Source organism: Helianthus annuus, chromosome 6 (assembly GCF_002127325.2).
Source record: "Helianthus annuus cultivar XRQ/B chromosome 6, HanXRQr2.0-SUNRISE, whole genome shotgun sequence".
NCBI lineage: Eukaryota > Viridiplantae > Streptophyta > Magnoliopsida > Asterales > Asteraceae > Helianthus > Helianthus annuus.
The window spans coordinates 9,926,234-9,946,013 of record NC_035438.2 but is presented as its reverse complement, the minus strand read 5'-3'; the positions used below and the strand labels follow the sequence as shown (position 1 = coordinate 9,946,013).

At 37.3% G+C, this 19,780-nt stretch overlaps 2 long non-coding RNA genes across 2 annotated transcripts; both read left to right on the top strand.

The window, feature by feature from the left end:
* The first annotated feature begins 8,236 nt into the window (after positions 1–8,236).
* Positions 8,237–9,271, top strand: LOC110864644. The gene is made up of 2 exons (XR_002549967.1): positions 8,237–8,275; positions 9,082–9,271. It is a non-coding gene; the product is annotated as an uncharacterized LOC110864644 (long non-coding RNA).
* Positions 9,272–15,062: 5,791 nt separating this feature from the next.
* Positions 15,063–16,097, top strand: LOC110864645. The gene is made up of 2 exons (XR_002549968.1): positions 15,063–15,101; positions 15,908–16,097. It is a non-coding gene; the product is annotated as an uncharacterized LOC110864645 (long non-coding RNA).
* Positions 16,098–19,780: the final 3,683 nt, after the last annotated feature.

Sequence of the window (19,780 nt, the reverse complement as noted above, 5' to 3'; positions counted from 1 at the left end):
TGCGACTTTTTTTTATAGATGTTAGCTATCTAAAAGTTAAGTCACATAAATAAAATACATAAAAAACTTCATTACTATCTGACAAGGTTGGAGAACTCGCTAGTCGCTAGTCGGCCGGTAAGGTGGGGACTATCGACTACTCGGGATTACTCGGGAATAATCGGATCAGGTTTTTTGTATGTAATTTTCAGTTTTATGTATACATATACACATTTTTATAGGTAAATATTTTCGGTAGCTAGGTTTTAACTCTTACCCAACTCATTTTTTTAAGTATACACTATTAATTGTTGGAATTCACATGGTTTGGTTGGAAAATGGCCGAAATTTAGAGATTTTGTCTGGAATATATAGGTTTTTTGCCTGAATCTGACTGGAATTGCCCATTTTTGGCTGGCAGACGAGGTCCGATTTTATACATATATTTATAATAAGATATTATAACAGAATATATACACATAGATGTAACACCTCGTAAAATCACGTCCAATGATGTATTGACACGTGTAATAAACCCTAATGAAGTCAAATACTGAATTTAAGGGACTTATTTTTCGAAAAATCGAAAACTTTGATTATGAAAGGATTGGAAGTATTAGCATACCTAAAATAAGTTTCTAAATAACATCTCACGATGATTATATTTACAAATGAGCCACTTGTCGATCAAGTATAGCCATTTACGGAATAAATTGAAAGTTTGCATACTCAAGGGTTAAAAGCGTCAACATGTTAATTCTTACCTCTGAGTGACCTTTTAACAAACCGGGAGCTTCATGATATTTGATTATACTTTTGGGAATGCCAATTATTGGCCAACTAAGGCTTTTATGCCTATAAGTAAAGTTACGCGCAACTTTGCAAATTAGAAGGGCTAAAAGTGTCAATATGTTTAAATGTACCTCTGAATGACCTTTTAGCGAACCCGAAGCATCGTGATGTTTAATAATACTTTCAAGAATGCCTAATATGGATTATATGAGGCTTCAATGCTATTAAATGATGAGATGCGCAAGTTTGCGCACTAGAGGGGCCTAAAGCGTCAACTTTTGAATCTACGCCTTTCGGTGACCATTTAAGTGAACGGGAGCGTAGTAATATTTAAACATATGCTTGGGAATGCCTATTATGGGCCATGTAAGGCTTGGACGTCATTAAACGACATTCCACGCTACTTTGCGCAATTAAAGGACTAATTGCGTCAAACTGCAAAAGTAGGTCGATTTGTATTGTAACGGACCTTCCGGAATATGTCCATGAGTTAAACATACCCTATTTATTCTTTCTATAGCTTAGATATAGGCTTGGAGGTGTTTGGTGCGCAAAAATAAACTTTTACGTCATGCAGGGACTAAAAGTGTCAAAAAGTGCACAAGTTTGCATTTTCGCGCATATCTTACATTCTGAATATCCCCGGACACCCAAAAATTTATGTAAGCTCTAAAATATTTTATTTTAGTGTTTGGATTAATAAAATTCCATTCGTCGCGTAATTTGGATCGTTTTTAGCGTCCGTCCGTGTTTCGTCGTAATTAGCCAAACAACGGGACCGTACGACCAAAAGAACCGACATACGGCATATTTTTTAGCATGTTTCATGTTCCCTATGCTTAGTCATCATTGTAGAGCCTTAAAAATGGTTTAACGGGCCTCAGATGTGTCGGAAATGGCATTTGGAAGTGCAGGGGCTAAATCTGTCAACAAGTGAAAGTTGCTGTTTGCTGACCAGGTCCATACGGACCGTATGCCAGGACCTATATGGTCCGTAAGCTTAGCCCAGTAATAGAAAATCAGAAAACCAGCTTTGGTTTTGCTCGTTGTCTCACGTAATTGATTCTATGGGCTGAATTTGGAACACCCCTGGTTTTCTAAATCAGGGAGCATACTTGTAGGGCTGAGATCGAATCCCGTTTACCGAGGAACGATCCTAACGGCTCTCAAAATCCTATAAATACCCCCTTTGATTTTGGGTTTCACTTGCACCATTCTTTCTTTTTTGATTTGCTCTGAATTCTTTGAGGGTCTTGAGCTTCTTGAGAACCTCTTTCAGTCCTTTGGACTCTTGTAAGTAATCCCTTCATGCTTAGTTTAATTATTTAGCATTTTAAACTGAAAAGTCAAGCGTTATCGATAAACGCTTTGACTTTTAAACGGTTGAGTCATTGTTCGCAACGAACATGGATACGTGACCGTAATTAGGTAGGTGTTTAACCCTCACAAGGGCACCTCCTAATTACCACGTTTACTTAGTTTAATTGTCGGGTCAAATAAAAGTCAAACGGGTTAGTTTTAAATAAAATACATAACTATTAATATAAAAGTCATAAAATCAGTTTTCTCACTTTAATAACTTGGTAAATATTAGTTGAACATGCCTAAGCATGATTCAACCCGACAATTCTAAGTATAGGCCCGGTTCGGAACCGAGAGTCGCAAAAGTTGACTTTTGCTTTGACTCTCAGTTCTGACCCGATTTAGCTTAGTTTAGATATGTCTTAGGATTCCATTAGGACCATATTATAAGTTAGTATAACCCTCCAAGGTTATACAACTTGGTTCCATAGAAATCCTAGTTCATGCATGTTTCTGTTAAATGCCTAAATGTTGACCGTTATGCCTTTTGACCCTAAAACGAGAATTTTGAAAATGTGAGAGGACAATAATCTTTATTACTGATTTATAAACTTGTCCCTAAAATTTGACATCAGTTTGAGGTCTAGATTAGGAGTTATGCTCATTAGCGTAAAATGAAAAGTTTTTATTAATTAAACGGCATAATTAGCATATATCTTATCTAAACCCAATTTTTGATACCAAAATTTTTACCTACCGATATAAAATAATATTTTGGGATTTTTAGAGATTTTTATTTATTTTTAGGCTGAACATAACATAGGGTTCTAAGCTTGATTCGGTAGTTGTCGGTTTTGCCCTTTTGGGCTATAAAATGAGTTTTACAAATCCTTTTGATGCCAAACCTTTTTCTACTAATCTAATATGATAAATAAAATATTTTGAGACTTATGGAATAATAAAAGCATCAGGTTTCCTTTGAAAACCCGGAAATGGCTCCAAATCGCCTTTTTAAGCGTTTTTAACGCATAGTATGTATCAAAACTATTTTAAACATATAAGGGTTGATGCCTACTGATATATTCAGTAAATTTTTATATTTTAACAGTAAGGAAAAGTTTTAAACTCAGGTTTTTAGTTTTGACCTTTTTAGCCTATGTGAAATTACCAAAATGCCCCTACGGTGCATAGTATGGTTATAATTAATAAATTTCATATATATATGATACCCTACTATTATAACTTATTAAATTAAGTATATTTACTGATTAAATCAGACCTGTAACTCAGAATAATATTTAATCTCTCTTATAACCTTTAAAATGACCAAAATACCCCTACGGGGCATAAATTGGTTTTAAATTCGTTTTGGGTATAATGGAAGGTATCCTACTGATATCACAACATATTTAAGGCATATTAACTTAGGAAACCTGTTCATGATTCTTTTGGTTACCCGTTACGCACTTTTCGCGTTCGAATCGACTTATGTAACTAGTTTGCATAAATTAGCTGAAACGGGTCAAACCTTATCATTTTTATCTCAAAATCCAGAATGTGTTTAGTTTACCCTTCTTACACAAGTATACAAGCTTGTCGGGTCTAAACCACATTCTAATCCGGACTTCGCATAATCATGCGTATTGAACCGTATCCTCCTTTGAAAACTAACCGGTCTAAGCTTAGGCTTAATTAAAGACCCGTTAGGAATCTAATAGGTTATTAAAAACCTTCGTTCCAGATTTAGAAGCCCAATAAAAGCTATCTGTACTTGCTTGGTGGTATATGGCTGGGATAAATTGTACAAATTTGCTCAGGTAAATACTTTTAACTTATTTTCCCTATACGGGCTTGGGGTACGGTATATAAAATACCGCTTGGTCGGGCATTGAATCTTTAATCAAATGAAGGTTAAATCATTGAAATGACCCATTAAAATTGTTTTGTTTGCTTAAAGCCTTTAGGGGGTTAATGACCATGTCCCGGATATCTTTGGCATCATTTTACGAAATGGCCACGACCTAAGCATGCGGGTGTAGGCGTACACCCGTTAGTGCATAAATAAATACTAAGGTATAACCGCCGGTTTTGGGTTTAACCGCTGCGGGACTATACCATGTGGTGTGTCTATTGATCTTTAACCCGGTGTCAACCCGGGCTACTGAACGCATAAGAAACATGTAAATCTTTTATAAGTTTATATTCAAATAATTATCCCAAGTTATAAAAAGTTTTGTGCCATGTGCATTCAAATCAATTTTCTAAACTATTTTCAAAATGAGTCAGTTAAATTGTATTTACCAGTGTAAATTGACGTATTTTCCAAAAAAAAAAGGCTAAGTGCAGGTACTAATCGGAATAGGCTGGCCACTCCTAGCATCAATAAAGAGTCTCGCAAGCTTAGATGTTAAAATCTGTTGAACAATTATCTTTTATTTGATCCGCCTGTGGATCCTTTACATTCCGTTTGTAATACTTTGATATTACTTTATATCGGATTGTAATATATTTATCTTTTGCTTCCACTGTGCATTTAAATTGTGTTGTTTGACTATGATGATATCAACTACGTCACGATACTCCCCACCGGGCCCACCGGTATTACATGGAAATATCGAGGTGTGACAATAGACATATAGTTTTTTAATCATAATAATATTTACTATGTAATTATATATTATATACTAGCTAAAAACCCTTTGTATTACACGGGTTGTATAAATATAATTATATATAATAAATAATAAAAAGATATATTAAAAAACTCGTATATTGTACGTGTTGAATAAAATATAATGTTATATGTTAATACAAACAGTCATCAAGATTTATCTTTTAAAAATGAACATTGATGTGATGTGCTATTTACTTATTATAACATTTTACTTTGTTTTTTTTATTTTGCATAAATGTGATTTTATATAATAAATAATAAAAAAGATATATCTTTAAAAAAAACTCATATATTGCACGTGTTTAATAAAATAAAATGTCATATGTTAACACATACAGTTGTCAAGATTTATCTTTTAAAAAATGAACTTTAATGGACTATTTACTTATTATAACATTTTACTTGTTAAATATGTATTTTTAACTAATTTTTTGTTTAAAATTGTTACTATTATTATTTAATATGCTCATAATAAAAATAAACATTTATATTCTTATCTAATATTTTATGTAAAATTATTATTATTATTATTATTATTATTATTATTATTATTATTATTATTATTATTTAATGTGATCATAATAAAAACAAATGTTTATATTTATCTAAATATTTATTCTTATCTAATATTTTTATTTAAAATTATTATTATTATTATTATTATTATTATTATTATTATTTAATATGAGAGATAAATAGAAAAATAAGGTAAAAAAACACTAGGAAGTGTATAGGAAGATTTTTTAGGCTTGTTAATCCTTAGTGTAATCAACTAGAAGCTCAGACTTAGAGCTTAATTCAAATCAAGATTGCCAATGATCTCTAGATCAAGTGGTAGATGACTTGCATTTCTCTTAAGAGATGCAGGTTCGACTCTCACTTGGTGCAGAATGAGGCACTGGTGGGCAATGATAGGAGACCTAGGGAATCCTGAGTTGGATCCTTGAGCCAAACGGGCTTTACCGGTAATTTCACCGTCGTGCCTACGGGCGGGTGGGTTACCGGGTTTTTCCCCGGAATTGGTGGTGGACTCGGGTTACTCTCAGAGTACTCCGTTTGTCCAGTGGGTGCCCCGAGAGCGCTCGGGATTGAGTTTGTTGGCCGTTTAAAAAAAAATTCAAATCAAGATTTTAACGATTTGTTGTGAGATTAAATATATAAATATTATAATATTTAATCTTGTAGCCATTATAATCATTTATATTATATAGATCAAAATATATTAATAACCTATTAATAATTAGTTGGTAATTGTTGATGGACCATATTACCCTTATTAACTAATTGGGTTTCCTCTTGGGTGTATATATAAGGAGATTATTAGAGAGTTTAAGGGTTAGACAATTACACAATACACACAACCCTCATAACATCACAATCGGCTCTCTCCCCCTAACCGATTCTCTCCCTAGTCTCGGTTCATCACCATCATAACTTTACACCCTAAGGAGGAACCAGATCATCCTGACAAGTATGTCGAACTCAATGGCTGCATCTCTGACTGGATTCTCTGCTGGCCTGTCTGCTGTAACAGGTATGTTATTCATGTTTTCCATAATGTTTAAACAGAACTGATCAACATGTGGTATCAGAGCATATGTTGATAAATCAGTTCTGTTTTCGTATCCATCATTCTGGGATCATAATCTGGAAAACAGAAAATTTTAAAGCCTTAAAAATCTCGGCTGTTTTCGTTTTTTATAGCCGAAATCATTGTTTGAGTAAAGGGTGGTTTATTATGTCACTCGAAATCATTATGGGTAAATTGATATCCGAAATCTGTTACTAAAAATCTTAAAATTCAGGTTTCGGGTCCCAGAATTATGTTTTAAATTTTTAGGGTTCATCATATTGTTCTAAGAAAACTCGAAAATTCATTAAGTTTTGGAATATAATCCGGATTACTGGGTGTTTTACTGTTTTTGATCTGAATTTTATCTATTAAAAATTTCGAAAACTGTTAAAAGATAATCAGTTATAATTTTCGAAATCTTTGATAAGTTTAGATCAGCAACAAAATACGAAACATTATCCCACAATCCCTAAAAGTTCGAGTTTTCAGTTATTATCACAATGACAGCTATTAACAGTGGTCTTGAGACCATCAGATTACGACTCGAGACCATCAGTCTCGACTCGAGACCATAAGGTCTCGACTCGAAATCATCAGGTTCTCAAAACTTTATAACTCGAGACAACAGTCTCGACTCGAGACCACTGAGATCTCGACAAAGGGCCTAAAATCTTTACAACTCAAGACCATCAGATCTCGACTCGAGACAAAGGTCTCGACTCGAGACCATAAGGTCACAACTCGAGACCTAACTCGAGACCTAACTCGAGACCTAACTCGAGACCTCACTCGAGACCCCATTACCTTAGGCTATTTCATGTGAACTAAATTTCAGCTCGGGGCTCCGCCCCGAACCCCGTGCTAACAGGTGGTTTGCTATTAAATACTTGGTTTTGTTAACACTTAATTAACTAAATCATAATCAGATAATTTTTACAAAACCAAAAATAGCTTAGCTTGAATGAGCTTCTGATGTATTAATTCTGGCCAAAGCTGTAACACCCCGAAAATATAAATCTTTATATATGAAATTTAAGGATTTCATAAACAAGAAATAACCATGTAGAAACTTTAACCTAGTTAAAGTTTACAAGTCTTGAAAATAACCTACACTTGGTTAAAACTCTAGTATTTAAAAAGAAATGGTAGTTAAGGGACTAATCTTGCCAAAAATCAAAAGTTTAATTTCATTAGTAACAAAACCAAGCCAAACACACCAAATTGGTGTGTCTGGTCGACAGAAGCAAGAAAGGGGCGACCCCCATTTTTCCAAAACCCTAAAGTTCACAATTTCTTGCAATTGGAGGTTCAAATCCTAACCAAAACGAAATCCGAGCTTAGAATTGTGATCCTCATCGCAATAGGATTAAGAGGTATGTAAAATTTTATGAGAATTCACTACTTGAAATCCTCATGAATTTAAGCAAATCTGAAATTTTGTTGATGCATGACAGTAATTAGTTAGATTAAAGATGATATAGTGTCTAGGAGTAAAACCTAGACAACTATATATGAAATCATGCTCCAATTCTGGAAAATTCCATGAATCCATGGATGTTAGGTTATGGGTTTTATATGTTGATGATGAACATTAGGATTTTGAGTGTAATCCTAGTATAAATTTCATTATAGGAAGTAACTCCTGTGATATTGATACTAAATGTATGCAAAAATTACTATTATAGTGAAATTTGATGTCGAATCATAAAGTCATGAACTTGTTTATAAAGGTAGAAAAATCTGACCCGCTAGGTGTTTGTAGAAATGCCTAAGTGGGGATTTAAATGTGAAATTTGGATAAAAACGCAGATTTGATAATGGTCCATAATTATGTGATTGTGGTCATAAAAAGGAGTTCTAAACATGTTATAAAACTGAATCTTCTAGGCAAAGAGTCCGGTTCATCTAGCGGACAAGCCGGAGGGAGTTCACGAGGAAAAGACGCGCTCTAAAAGGTACGAAATTTATTGTTTCGTTACATTATACCTAATTGTTAGCTTATGTAATAAATTCTGAAACATGACAATCAAGATTACCAAAATGCCATGAAAATGATTAGTGACCTAAACAAGCGAAATGGGTCAAAAAGAGTGACAAACATGGACACTTACATGCCCTATATGGTGCTTAATTCAGCACCCAAACGGGTCAAAACAAGTCTTGTATTAAACATGAAGCTAGACACTATTACTTAATGCTTGGATATAACCTTTGTGTAAGTCGTAATTTTGACATGCCATGATAGTTGTAAAGTTTAAATTCCTTATATAGGAGTTGTGATCTTGATTGATAATTTTGAATATTTGTATAGATGACGAATACAAAAGTTTGGATTTAAGCATATATAGATCGATGGGGGAGTGTTTCCCTTTTTGGGATAGCAAAAGTGATAACGGGTGATAGTCCTAAATTTGGGTAACTAGCCTTGGATGGATAATAAACCTGTTCAAAGTCATTTTGCTGTGTAATGGAACTTGAATGCTCAAGATCAATAAGCAAGAAAACAAGTGCAGGGCCCACCGTAAATTACGGTGACACCGTAATTTACGGTGGCTATTAAAATGTTACGGTGGGGATCTACTGATTTACGGTAGGTACCCAAAATGCCCAGATCCCACCGTAATTTACGGTGACACCGTAAATTACGGTGGAGCCCAGTTTTGATGAAATTTTTACTTCTTGATTTGAATAAGTTATCGATCCTAATCCCAATACGTGAATCCCCATCGTTAATAACACTAATGCCTGTTTAAAACATTAGTTTTCAGGTACTCAAGTGAAGGATGATGATCAAGCAATCGATTCGAACCGAACACCTAACGTTACGCTTCCGCACTTGATCCATGTTTTGTTATTATGTAAACACTAGTAGTTTAATTTGGAATATTGTTAGTAGGTTAAACAAGTAATGTTTTATTAAATGGTTTTCGAATATTGAAAGTTTTTGTAAAGATTACTTTTAGTATATTATGTAAAGCCTATTTGCCGTTAAAAACGGGTATATTAAACTGGGTCTTACAAGTTGGTAATCAGAGCTTAAGGTTGCCAATAAGTGTTCGGTTCAAGCTTGATCAACATCCGGTAAGAGTAATTGCTTAAGTAAAATTTAAGGAGTATAGAAATAATTCACGAACAAATATGCATGGAAAAGAGTGTGTAAACACACTCAAACACAAGAAAAGCATGAAACAAGAATAATAGAATCAAGAGTGTGTAAGCACACTCAAACACAAGAAAGACATGAAACAATAATGATTGAGTCAAGTTACGAACTTGATCAAATCAAAACAAGTAAAACATGTATTACAAATGAAATGTTTAACAATGTATGTAAACATTTCAGTATCAAAGATGGCAAGCGGAGGTGATGGTGATGCGGTGCCAAGAGTCACCGAACAAATGAGAATAGTGATTGCCGAAGAGGTTGGAAAGGCGATCGAAAACAGTTTGTCGAACTTCATTGATAAAATCCAAAATACGGTTTTATCAGTGGTAGAAGAGAGAATCAATAAGCTAGAAGATAATTCAAATCTAGCAAAGGAAAAATCTGGGGAACGAAAACCTTGTTCATACAAGGAATTCATAGCTTGTAAACCACCTATATATAATGGGGAGGTTGATCCAATCGTGTGTCAGCGATGAATAGGCGATATCGAGGGAGTATTCGAGAGAACCCACTGTGATGAGAATGACTACGTAGCTTATGGCACGGGTCAGTTAAAAGGTCAAGCGAAAGACTGGTGGGATAATAAAAAGAAGGAGATTGGAAGCGAAGCGGCCAAGGCCATGACATAGGAGGAGTTTAAGACACCGTTTCTTAAACACCACAGCCCCAAAGCGGTCATAAACAAGATCAAGGAAGAGTTCATGCAACTCAGACACAAGGGTGAATCCATAGACAAGATCACGGGGATGTTTATGGACAAAATGAAGTTCTGTGATGATTTGATAACGAACGAAGAGCAGAAGGTTTATTACTACCATAACATGCTAAGCGCAGAATATAGGGAGTTCATAACCCCTTCAAAGTATGAGACCCTTACCGAGATTGTCAATGCCGCTCGGGAAAGGGAGATTGAGCTGAAAAAGAGTATAGAGCGGGGTGAACGAAGGGCACAGGATATAAATCCAAGCCCTACTAAGAAAGCAAGAACGAATGAAACGACGAAGAAATCAGATGCAAAGGGCGGTACATCAAGTTGCAAAATCTGCGGCAAGAATCATAAGGGTGAATGTCGCTTCAAAGATAAGCCTTGTCCTATATGTCGAAAAACGGGACATATGGCTATATCATGCCCGGAAAAAGTGACCGTTTGTTACAACTGTTACCGAACGGGTCACAAAAGATCGGAGTGCCCAGAATTGGCGGGAAAGAAAGAAGGGCAAGACTCAAAAGGTGAAGCCGCAAAAGCCAAAGCAAGATCTTTTCAATTGACCGCTGCTGAAGCAAAGGTCGAACCTGACGTGGTCTCAGGTACATTCACTATAAATTCAATTCCCGCACGTGTGTTATTTGATACTGGTGCGAATAAATCCTTTGTTTCATATGGGTTTATTCGACACCCTTCATTTGTTCTAACAAAATTACCTATGCCTTTAGAGGTAGAGATAGGTAATAATAAAAGCTTTATTGTCTGTGATGTATGTGAAAACTGCACGATGAATATTGATGACGAGGAATACACAATAGACTTGATCCCGATGTCGATGGGAGAATTTCAAGTGGTAGTGGGAATGGATTGGCTATCCCGTTACCACGCAAAGGTGGTTTGTTTCCGAAAGGAAATAAAGCTAACGTCTCCTAGTGGAAGACAAGTTACGATATATGGAGAAAAAGGAGGTAACCCAGCGATATGCACAATGCTAGAAGCTCATAAGCTCATGAAACATGGATGCAAGGCCTTTATGGTATACGCAAGCGAAACGGAAAAAGAACTCCTCAAAATTGGGGATGTACCAGTCGTGCGAGATTATGAAGACGTGTTCCCGGAAGAACTACCGGGGATACCGCCGGAACGGGAGGTAGAGTTCGGAATCGAATTGATTCCGGGCGCAAAACCCGTGGCCAAGGCGCCATACCGGCTTGCACCATCGGAGTTACAAGAATTGATGTCTCAAATTCAGGAATTTCTTGACAAGGGGTTTATCCGACCGAGTGTGTCTCCGTGGGGCGCACCCGTCTTATTCGTGAAGAAGAAGGACGGCAGTATGCGCATGTGTATCGATTACCGAGATTTAAACAAACTCACGGTGAAGAATCGATACCCGCTCCCAAGGATTGATGATTTATTCGACCAACTGCAAGGAGCAAGTTGGTTTTCCAAAATTGATCTCCGATCCGGTTATCACCAATTGAAAGTCAAGGAGGAGGACGTACCCAAAACGGCTTTCCGTACGAGGTACGGGCATTATGAATTCCTCGTAATGCCTTTCGGATTGACCAATGCGCCCGCGGCTTTCATGGACCTCATGAACCGGGTTTGCAAACCCATGCTAGATAAGTCGGTAATTGTATTTATCGACGACATTTTGGTATATTCAAGGAGTGAAGCCGAGCACGTGTGTCATTTGCGGGAAATATTAGACACACTTAGACGAGAGAAGTTGTATGCAAAATTCACGAAGTGTGCTTTCTGGTTACGGGAAGTACAGTTTCTTGGGCATCTTATTAGTGCTGATGGAGTACTAGTAGATCCGTCAAAGATAGAAGCTGTGTCGAAATGGAGCCCTCCAAGAAATCCCTCGGAAATCCGAAGCTTTTTAGGGCTTGCGGGATATTATCGGAGATTCATACAGGATTTCTCCAAAATTGCCTTACCCTTGACCAAATTAACTCGTAAGGAGGAAAAGTTCGTGTGGGGCATTAAGCAAGAGGAAGCTTTCCAAACACTCAAGGAAAAGTTGACCCACGCTCCGGTACTGACCTTACCGGAAGGGACTGAAGACATGGTGGTTTACTCGGACGCTTCTCAATTGGGGCTCGGGTGTGTATTAATGCAACGAGGCAAGGTCATCGCCTATGCCTCGAGGCAATTGAAGATTCATGAAAATAAATATCCGGTTCACGACTTAGAATTAGCGGCGGTGGTGTTTGCCTTAAAGATATGGAGACATTACTTGTACGGAGTAAAGTTTACCATCTTTACCGACCATAAAAGTTTGAAATATTTCTTCGACCAGAAGGAATTAAACATGCGGCAAAGACGGTGGTTGGAAACCGTCAAGGACTTCGATTGCGAAATACATTACCACCCCGGTAAGGCCAATGTAGTGGCCGATGCGCTGAGCCGCAAAACAGATTATACCCCGATACGGGTACGATCAATGCAACTGGTTGTGACTTCAAGTTTACTAGAACGAATTCGAGAAGCACAAGATGAAGCTGTAAAGGCGGAAAACTGGAAAAAGGAAAGAATTATTGGTCAAGTTAAAGACCTTGAAGTGGGCAGTCACGGCCTAAAGACTCGTTTTAATAGGGTCTGGGTCCCTAACACATGTGGAGGGAAGAAGCTTCTACTTGATGAAGCTCATAAATCCCGTTATTCCATTCACCCGGGAGCGACCAAGATGTATCATGACTTAAAGCAAAACTATTGGTGGCCCGGAATGAAGCGGGACACCATGAAATACGTGGAAAAGTGTTTAACGTGCCTACAAGTCAAGGCAGAACACCAAAAACCATATGGTAAACTTCAACCGTTAGAAATCCCGGTTTGGAAATGGGAGCAAATCACGATGGACCTATTGACCAAACTACCTAAAACAAGTCGTGGTTTTGATGCTATTTGGGTAGTCGTGGATAGGTTAACTAAAAGCGCCCACTTTATTCCGATTCGTGAAACCTATACATCTGAGAAAATGTCGGAGGTATACACCAATGAAATCATAGCAAGGCATGGGGTACCGATATCCATTGTGTCAGACAGAGATACTCGGTTTACTTCGAAATTCTGGCGTGAATTCCAAGAACAGATGGGGACTAAATTGTTCCTTAGCACTGCTTACCATCCACAAACGGATGGGCAGAGCGAAAGGACAATACAAACATTGGGAGATATGCTGCGGGCTTGCATTATCGACTTTGGAGGTAGTTGGGATGTCCATTTACCCTTGGTCGAATTTGCATATAACAATAGCTATCACGCGAGTATTAAAATGGCTCCGTATGAGCTATTATATGGCAGAAAATGTCGGACCCCAGTATGTTGGGGAGAAGTGGGTCCGCGGGGGGCTAGCACCTGCCGATATAATCCGAACTACAAATGCGAAAATCAACATAGTTCGGGCACACCTGAAAGCGGCTCAAGACCGGCAAAAGGCATATGCGGATAAAAGGAATAGGCCAATTGAATTTCAGGTTGGCGATATGGTCATGCTAAAAGTCTCCCCATGGAAGGGTATTATTAGATTCAGAAAAAGAGGAAAGTTAAGCCCAAGATTTATTGGGCCATTTAGAATCGTTGAACGGGTTGGTAAAGTGGCTTATCGACTTGAATTACCCGAAGAGTTGAGTGGAATTCATAGCACATTCCACGTATCACATCTTCGAAAATGTTTGGCCGACGAAACTGCTCATATCCACTACGACGATATCGAAGTGGATAACAGCCTCAACTATGCAGTAAAACCAATTGCGATTTTAGATCGTAAGGAGAAAAGTTTGAGGAGAAAAATGATAACCCAAGTCAAGGTCAAATGGGAGCACAGAAAAGGGTCAGACACTACTTGGGAATCCGAAGAGGAAATGCGACGTCTACACCCGACATTATTTGGTACGTAATTCGGTTTCGGGGACGAAACCCTTTTAAGGGGGGTGGACTTGTAACACCCCGAAAATATAAATCTTTATATATGAAATTTAAGGATTTCATAAACAAGAAATAACCATGTAGAAACTTTAACCTAGTTAAAGTTTACAAGTCTTGAAAATAACCTACACTTGGTTAAAACTCTAGTATTTAAAAAGAAATGGTAGTTAAGGGACTAATCTTGCCAAAAATCAAAAGTTTAATTTCACTAGTAACAAAACCAAGCCAAACACACCAAATTGGTGTGTCTGGTCGACAGAAGCAAGAAAGGGGTGACCCCCATTTTTCCAAAACCCTAAAGTTCACAATTTCTTGCAATTGGAGGTTCAAATCCTAACCAAAACGAAATCCGAGCTTAGAATTGTGATCCTCATCGCAAGAGGATTAAGAGGTATGTAAAATTTTATGAGAATTCACTACTTGAAATCCTCATGAATTTAAGCAAATCTGAAATTTTGTTGATGCATGACAGTAATTAGTTAGATTAAAGATGATATAGTGTCTAGGAGTAAAACCTAGACAACTATATATGAAATCATGCTCCAATTCTGGAAAGTTCCATGAATCCATGGATGTTAGGTTATGGGTTTTATATGTTGATGATGAACATTAGGATTTTGAGTGTAATCCTAGTATAAATTTCATTATAGGAAGTAACTCCTGTGATATTGATACTAAATGTATGCAAAAATTACTATTATAGTGAAATTTGATGTCGAATCATAAAGTCATGAACTTGTTTATGAAGGTAGAAAAATCTGACCCGCTAGGTGTTTGTAGAAATGCCTAAGTGGGGATTTAAATGTGAAATTTGGATAAAAACGCAGATTTGATAATGGTCCATAATTATGTGATTGTGGTCATAAAAAGGAGTTCTAAACATGTTATAAAACTGAATCTTCTAGGCAAAGAGTCCGGTTCATCTAGCGGACAAGCCGGAGGGAGTTCACGAGGAAAAGACGCGCTCTAAAAGGTACGAAATTTATTGTTTCGTTACATTATACCTAATTGTTAGCTTATGTAATAAATTCTGAAACATGACAATCAAGATTACCAAAATGCCATGAAAATGATTAGTGACCTAAACAAGCGAAATAGGTCAAAAAGAGTGACAAACATGGACACTTACATGCCCTATATGGTGCTTAATTCAGCACCCAAACGGGTCAAAACAAGTCTTGTATTAAACATGAAGCTAGACACTATTACTTAATGCTTGGATATAACCTTTGTGTAAGTCGTAATTTTGACATGCCATGATAGTTGTAAAGTTTAAATTCCTTATATAGGAGTTGTGATCTTGATTGATAATTTTGAATATTTGTATAGATGACGAATACGAAAGTTTGGATTTAAGCATATATAGATCGATGTGGGAGTGTTTCCCTTTTTGGGATAGCAAAAGTGATAACGGGTGATAGTCCTAAATTTGGGTAACTAGCCTTGGATGGATAATAAACCTGTTCAAAGTCATTTTGCTGTGTAATGGAACTTGAATGCTCAAGATCAATAAGCAAGAAAACAAGTGCAGGGCCCACCGTAAATTACGGTGACACCGTAATTTACGGTGGCTATTAAAATGTTACGGTGGGGATCTACTGATTTACGGTAGGTACCCAAAATGCCCAGATCCCACCGTAATTTACGGTGACACCGTAAATTACGGTGGAGCCCAGTTTTGATGAAATTTTTACTTCTTGATTTGAATAAGTTATCGATCCTAATCCCAATACGTGAATCCCCATCGTTAATAACACTAATGCCTGTTTAAAACATTAGTTTTCAGGTACTCAAGTGAAGGATGATGATCAAGCAATCGATTCGAACCGAACACCTAACGTTACGCTTCCGCACTTGATCCATGTTTTGTTATTATGTAAACACTAGTAGTTTAATTTGGAATATTGTTAGTAGGTTAAACAAGTAATGTTTTATTAAATGGTTTTCGAATATTGAAAGTTTTTGTAAAGATTACTTTTAGTATATTATGTAAAGCTTATTTGCCGTTAAAAACGGGTATATTAAACTGGGTCTTACAAAAGCTGATTTAATACATCTATTTATTGTTCAAGTATTATAAAAGCTATGTTGAGTATGCATTACAAACGTGAAATGTCTTAATTCTGGCCAAAGCTGATTTAATTCATTTATGTTTAGCATGCTTGACAAGTGCATAACTAAAGTGATTGTCTCATTTCTGGCCAAAGCTGATTTGTCACGATTAGTTTGCACACATACTTAAATGATTACACTTCTGGCCAAAGCTGATTTGTCTTCGTTTAAGTAGAATTTTTAACTAAGTCAATTATTTTAATGTTAGTAATAGACAATATCACAGCTTCATAATTAAAATGGTCATTATTTATACCTGCCTTAGTATAACATGCCCTTAGATCACATTAGGACTTCTTTCTTAGTATCATAACTTGCTCATCTTATTTCCACTATCAGCACCCAATTGCGGGATTCCACCTTTGACTGGTGATAACTTTGCTGAATGGAAGGATGCCCTCATGCTTACACTAGGATTGCTAGACTTCGATTATGCTCTTAGAGAGAATAAGCCAGCGGACCTTACCACTCAAAGTGCTGCTGCTGAGCAGATAGTTCATGAAAAATGGACTAGGTGTAACCGCATGTCTCTCATGTTCATGAAGCAATCCATTCACAATGCTATTAGAGGCGCTATTCCTGATTCTGAAGATGCGAAAACCTACCTGGCTTCTGTGGAGGCTCAATTTAAAGGGACATCAAAAGCACACGCTAGCACTCTTATCCTCAAGCTGGTGACGACTAAGTATGATGGGAGGAGCGGCATTCGCGAGCACATCATGATGATGCATGACATGGCCAATAAGCTGAAAGGGCTAGAGATGGAAATTAGTGATGGTTTTCTTGTTCACTTCATCATCACTTCGCTTCCTTCGTCCTATGAAGCATTCAAGATCAATTACAACACTCAGAATGACAAATGGACGATGAGTGAGCCGGTCGCTATGTGCGTACAGGAGGAAGAGCGTATGAAGATGGATCGCACTACTGATGTTGCTAACTTCACCACCTCCAACTCTAAGAAGAGGAAGAATAACTATCAAAGAAAGGATGCTTCCAAGGTCCAAAAGCCAAATCCTAATACAAGTGCACCTTCCAGCTCTAAGAACTCCTTAGGCAAACCCTATTGCAAGTTCTGTAAGAAAACATGACATAAGCAAAAGGAATGCCCTGACTTCAAGGAGTGGCTGGCTAAGAAAGGTAACGATTTTTTCATGATACTTGAGTCCTTTAATTTAAATGTTCCTGCTAATTCTTGGTGGTTTGATTCTGGTTCTATGGTTCATGTAACTAACTCTACTCAGGGATTCCTTTCAATCCGGAAGCTGGGAAGAAACCAAAGAACACTTAAAGTTGGGGATGATCGGGAATTAGAAGTGAAGGCCATAGGAACATTACAATTATTTTTGAAAACTGGTTTATGTATTAAACTTTATGATACCTTATATGTTCCTGAGGTAACTCAGAACCTAGTATCAGGACCAAAGTTAGACATGGACGGTTTTGTTGTTTCCCATGGTCATCGCAAACTCTCTATTCTCTATGATTCCGTTGTTTATGGTACTGGCATTCTGGATGGTGGTCTCTATCGATTAGAACTAGATGATAATTTTTCCAAATCTTTGTTGTCATATAATATTAATGAATCACTCACAAAGATGAAACAGATTCGAGACTTAGAGACTTCATCTATGTTGTGGCGTCAACGTTTAGGCCACATCTCAAGAGAACTATTAAATTGTCTCGTAAAGGATGAAGTCTTACCTCCTCTCGATTTCACTGATTTTGGAACACGTGTCAAATGTCTTAAAGGCAAAATGACATCAGCGAATAAGAAAGGTGCCACTAGGAGTTCTAATTTATTAAAACTCATTCACACTGACATTAGTGGTCCTTACCAAATCGCTGGCATAACAGGACATACTTCATTTATCACTTTCATTGATGATTATTCTCGTTACATGTACTTGTATCTTGTTAAGGAAAAGTCTGAATCTCTTACAACCTTTAAAGATTATAAAGCTGAAGTTGAAAAGCAATTAGATCGTCAGATTAAAGTTGTGAGATCAGACAGAGGCGGTGAATATTATGGAAGACATACTGATGTGGGTCAAGCTCCTGGTCCATTTTATGAGTTTTGTAAGGGCCAGGGGATTGTGAACCAATACACCATGCCTGGTACACCTCAACAGAATGGTGTCGCTGAACGAAGAAATCGTACCCTTATGAACATGGTGCGCAGTATGTTAGCCAACACTAATTTACCATTATTCCTCTGGACTGAAGCGTTAAAAGCAGCTGTTCATATACTCAATAGAGTTCCTTCTAAGTCTGTCCCTAAAACTCCTTATGAACTTTGGACATGAAGGAAACCGAGTCTTAAATATATGAAAATATGGGGTTGCATTGCTGAAGCAAAACTCTATAATCCTTTCCTAAGGAAACTTGACCCTAAAACAGTTACATGTTTCTTTATCGGGTATCCTGATCATTCGAAGGGTTATCGTTTCTATTGTCTTTCCCATGTCACCCGTATTGTTGAAACCAAGCGTGCTGCGTTCCTGGAGGATTTCAAGGTCAGTGGGAGTAGTACCAACCCTTACGAAGAATTGCAAGAAGTACAAGACGCGGGGGGGGGGGGGGGGTAGACTCGTCGCTTACCATTACTCCGTTTACTCCTCTTGTACCCCATGCAACTGCACAAATTCCATCTCCACAACCAAAACCCATTATACCTCATAACGAAGGCACATCAAACGCTCAAAACGAAGACAACGCTGAACCCGATAATCAACTCAGGAGGTCATCTAGGCAAAGAAGGCCTACTAATTGGGATGATTATGTTACCTACCTGACTGAAATGGATGCTGGAAAGCTCAATGAACCTATCTCTTATAATGAAGCCATTACCAGTGATCAGTCTTCTGAATGGAACAAAGCAATGATTGATGAGCTTGAATCCATGAAGAAAAATAACGTTTGGGATTTGGTAGAATTACCCAACGGTGTCAAACCTGTAGGTTGTAAATGGGTGTTCAAAACAAAACTGGATCCGAATGGGAACGTTGAACGCTATAAAGCGAGATTGCTTGCAAAGGGCTACACTCAGAAAGAGGGAATTGATTATCAAGAGACGTTTTCACCTGTCTCTCGTAAAGATTCATTAAGGATCGTTATGGCCCTAGTAGCTCATTTTGATTTAGAGCTGCATCAGATGGACGTTAACACTGCTTTCCTTAACGGAGACTTAGACGAAGATGTTTACATGAAACAACCTGAAGGCTTTAAACCTGAAGGTCAAGAGCATCTAGTCTGTAAGTTGAAGAAATCCATTTACGGGTTAAAACAAGCATCACGTCAATGGTACCTTAAGTTTGATGAAGTCATGAAGAGGCAAGGTTTTATGAAGAATCAAGTGGATCAATGCACCTACCTCAAGATGAGTGGGAGTAATTTTACTATACTTGTCCTTTACGTAGATGATATTCTATTGGTAAGTAATAGTTTAGACATGTTGCATGAGTCGAAGCGGTTACTCTCGCATAACTTCGACATGAAGGATCTCGGAGATGCTTCTTATGTCATTGGCATCGAAATTCA